Source organism: Canis lupus, chromosome 31 (assembly GCF_003254725.2).
Source record: "Canis lupus dingo isolate Sandy chromosome 31, ASM325472v2, whole genome shotgun sequence".
Taxonomy (NCBI): domain Eukaryota; kingdom Metazoa; phylum Chordata; class Mammalia; order Carnivora; family Canidae; genus Canis; species Canis lupus.
In genome coordinates this window covers 27,546,063-27,550,533 of record NC_064273.1, presented here as the reverse complement: position 1 = coordinate 27,550,533, position 4,471 = coordinate 27,546,063, and positions in this window count along the sequence as shown.

The following is a 4,471-nucleotide window of genomic DNA, read 5'->3' as shown; positions in this document are numbered from 1 at the left end:
TCAAATACACAAAATAAGGTATATTTGTAGAACTCTAGCTTCTATTCCTGCCTTCCCTTCCTGTGACTTTCATCCAAGTGAGCACTTTCTAAAAGTTTTTGGTTTATCCTTCTATTTTTAAAATATAAGTATTCAGTCTTTCTCTTCCCCCATTTTTAGTTGTAAAATAACCACATTTCTTTCTTTTTTTTTTTTTTTTTTAATACATCTTGCTTTTTTACTTAACTTATTCTGGAGATCTCCCACTGGCATGGAGAGATTTTTTTTTTCCTCAAATACCTAATGCTGCTATTGTATGGCTATAGTACAGCTTATTCATCCAGGTCCCAGTTGGTGGATGTTTGGGTTATTTTCAGTTTTTCTATTGCAAATAGTGCTGCAATGCCTTGTGTTCATGTTTTTATCATATTCTTGGAATCTATTCCCGAAAGTGAGAGTACTGTTGAAGGCTACATACTAATGTAATTGTGTTAGATATGGTCAAATTCCTTTCCATAGAGGTTATAATAACTTGTATTTCTACCAGCAATGTATCAAACTATCTGTCCTAAACAAGAAGTTATGTTGTCAAACTTCTAAATTTTATGAAACCAGTAAGGGAGCTATTGGTTTTCAGTGTAGTTTAAAAATAAACGTGGCAGAGAATCTTTTCATATGTTAAATATTTGCTTTTCTTTTAGTGAGGCTTCACATCTCACATTTCTTGTTGCAGCACATTTTTTAATAAGAAAGGATATGGTGAAGATGTATTTTCTACATTCAGTTATATCTGAAAATGTCAACTGTCGCTGGATCATGATTTGAATGGGTATGCAATTCTTGACTGAAACTTATTTGCCCTCTAAACTGTGAACTTTCTAGCTTCTGAAGTTGAGTTTCTAATGAGACATGTAATGTCACTCTGATTCTTGCAATTTTTTTCTCTTTTTGAAACTTTGGAATCTTCTCTGGAGAGTTGGAGTTCTTTTATTTCACTATGCTAAGTCTTGGTGTGAGATTTTTTCATTTCTTGGGCTGAGCAGTTGGTTATTTTATTTTATTTTATTTTACCTTACTATTTATTTATTTTATTTTATTTTATTTTATTTTATTTTAGTAGGCTCCACCCTAGCATGGGGCTTGAACTCATGACCCTGAAATCAAGACCTGAGCTGAGATAGAGTCAAATGCTTAACTGACTGAGCCACCCACATGCCCTCACTCTTATAAATGATATTATATTATTTGTTTGATTATTTGTTCTTTTTTTTAATAAAATCTTTTTTTTAAGATTTTATTTATTTATTTATGAGAGACACAGAGAGAGAGAGAGAGAGAGAGAGAGGCAGAGACACGGGCAGAGGGAGAGACAGGCTCCTCGCAGAGAGCCCGATGTGGGACTCGATCCTGGGACTCCAGGATCACACCCTGAGCCGAAGGCAGACACTCAACCGCTGAGCCACCCAGGCATCCCGATTATTTGTTCTTTATTTTGTCTTCCCTGTGTACTTGATCTGGCTATTAGTCAGATGTTGGACCTCCTGGACTGATTGCTTATGTGTTTGATCTTTTCCCCACCTTTTATATTTATTCTCAAATTATTCTATTCTACTCTCTGTGAATTTTCTTAAATTTTTTCTTCCACTTCTTCTACTGTGGATGTGATATTGTCTCAAATCTCTCTAAAGATACATTATTTGTATCTTTGATACTTAGGGTCTCTTTAGTATTATTCCAGATTCAGGAGCTACAGTCTTTACTTTTTGATCAGTCTGTGTTGAGTTTAGAGAACTTCCTCTTAGTTAAAAGATAGATTTATGGGTGTTTAGTATAGGCATTAAAGATTTTTATTCCCTGAGACCTTCCTCTGGCTATATAATTTTTAAAAATGGAAAGAACAGAGGAAACAAAGGAATGCTTGGAAAGAATGTGAAAGGCTGACTTCAGAATTTTATACTGGAAATGCATTCTTCTCTTACATGATATTGTAATTCTCCAGAATTAGGCCCCTTGAAAGACTGTATTTTGAAAACTACAAGGCACTATTAAATATATGGTATTATATTTCTTTTTTTTTAAGATTTTATTATTTTTTTACTCATGAGAGACACATGGAGAGAGGCAGACATAGGCAGGGGGAGAAGCAGGCTCCCTGTAGGGAGGCCAATGTGGGACTCAATCCCAGGACTGGGGATCATACCTTGAGCTAAAGGCAAACACTCCACCACTGAGCCACTTAGGAGTCCCATAAATATATGGTATTATATTTCAATAATTTGGTGTAGTGGTGTGACTACTGTACTTGGGGTCCAGAGACCTAGGCTCTAGACTGAAATCTGTGTATTAGTCAGGACTCTTGGTAGTAAGTGACAGAAACTCGATTCTAACTAGCTTAAACACCAGCAGGTCTTAATGGGAACATGCTATGAGGGGTACCCACAGAACTGGATGGAGACTGGTGAGAATGGGGATGCTGCTGTTACTCTTAATCTGCACCTCATATTTTGTTTCTCGCTGAGGGTCATGTCACACCAGGATGTTCCACATAGCTGGAGGCATGGTTGATGACAACTTTGGGATCATTGACTCTAGAGGAATGGGTGAGCAGAAGACTCTCCCTCCCAACTTTGGCATGAAAAGTTCCAGGGATGGACTCACACTGGCTCTAGTTCTGACACCTGCTCACCTAGAACCAATCTCTGTGGCCAGGAAGGTGGTGGTCTGGGATGGGGCCCACCTTAGGTAAGACCTTCACGATGTGAAGCCCCACTGCAGCCATATTGTTGGAATGAGGGAGGGGGTGGAGTGGTTTTTCTAGGAAGAGGAAGGGTGCTGCACATATAACAGCCCAGATGTCCACTAATCTCTGTGAGTTAGATCCATGACTCCTGAACCACACTGGACCTCAGCCTTTCTATTCGTGGAGTGAGACGTGTAGATTAAGCATCTCTGGGATTCTTTCCCAGCTCAAATATATTATGAATTTACTGAAAATCACGTTTTTCTCCTTATTCTTTTTTAACTTGCATGAGAATTAAATATCTCTGTTAAAGACCAGAAAAGCATGATTCCACACATTAAATAGGAGAGGGAAACAGAACTATTTAAAGAACATCCTGTCTGTGAGGATTTTTAAGAAGGTGAAACATATTCCTGGAGCTTCACCTCTGAAGCACACATAGAAATATCTAACCAAACTTTTCCCAAAGCACATTTTATCCCCGAGGAGGGCTCTGATTGTGCCAGAAGGTCCCTGGGGGCTGAATGCCCAACATGGCATTCTCTTGGTGCCAGCTGGTCAGGGAATGAAGCTATGGATGCCACTTGTCTCCCAGTATCTCTCCCAGTAAGAGTTGGACCAAGTGGTTCTCAAATGCAGCTGCAGCCAGCTCTCTACATACTAACTGGGCTAGCTGACTGACTCCAGGGACCTGCAATCACTCCTCATTGTCATTCTTGTGTAGGGGTAAGGAAGTGTAGCAATTAAAATCTAGTCCATGATTGTAATCAGCAGCCATTAATTTCTGATTTTCCTCAATTGCCAGTGCACTTTTCAAAAGGCATAAATTCTTCAGCAAAATTATCAAGGTCTCATTTGTTTCTTCTCCTTTTTTTTTTTTTTTTTTTTTTTGTTCCTTCTCTCCCCTAGTTACATTTTCTTGCTTTGTCTCTCTTTCTACTGGTGCTAGCCATAGATATTTATTAGACTAGAATTTGTTTGTTAAGCATACGAAGTCTTTTGAACCCAGCCAGAAATGAGAGTTGAATCAGGTAGTCTGAGTGACGGATATGTTGAGCAAGAAGGATAGAAGGATGGAATCAAAATGGAATCTTATTTTTAATGTTGCTTCCTACTATGACTTTAAAACTCGTTTGGTTAGGATAGCCTTCTGGGTGACGACAAGGGCAGTCTGTGTGTGGGGTTCCCTCCATTTGTCCTTCCAGGTCCACTCACCAACTAGACTTATAATGGACCACATCAATATGCTATGTGCCCTATGGATTCTGGTTGAACTTGGGCAATGGGCCAGCAGGGAACTGGAGGAAAGGGTGAGAACAAGGTCAAGGAATTTAATCTCCAGCCACTCTCCTTGTGAAGTCAACTCAGCTGGCTGCATCCCTTGAAAGAAAGGTGATCCTCCCAAGGTGGTAAGCTCTTCACAGCTCTCTTTGCTTTGGGGAAAATGCCTTCCCCATGTCCTTGTGGGTCAAGGCTGTTAACATGGGTTCCCGATCCCTTGAGGATCTCTCCCACATGCTGGCTATACCTTTCTCGTTTGACACTTTGTTTTTTTATTTTTTTTAATTTTTTAAATTTTTTTATTTATTTATGATAGTCACAGAGAGAGAGAGAGAGAGAGAGAGAGGCAGAGACATAGGCAGAGGGAGAAGCAGGCTCCATGCACCGGGAGCCTGATGTGGGATTCAATCCCGGGTCTCCAGGATCGCGCCCTGGGCCAAAGGCAGGCACCAAACCGCTGCGCCACCCAGG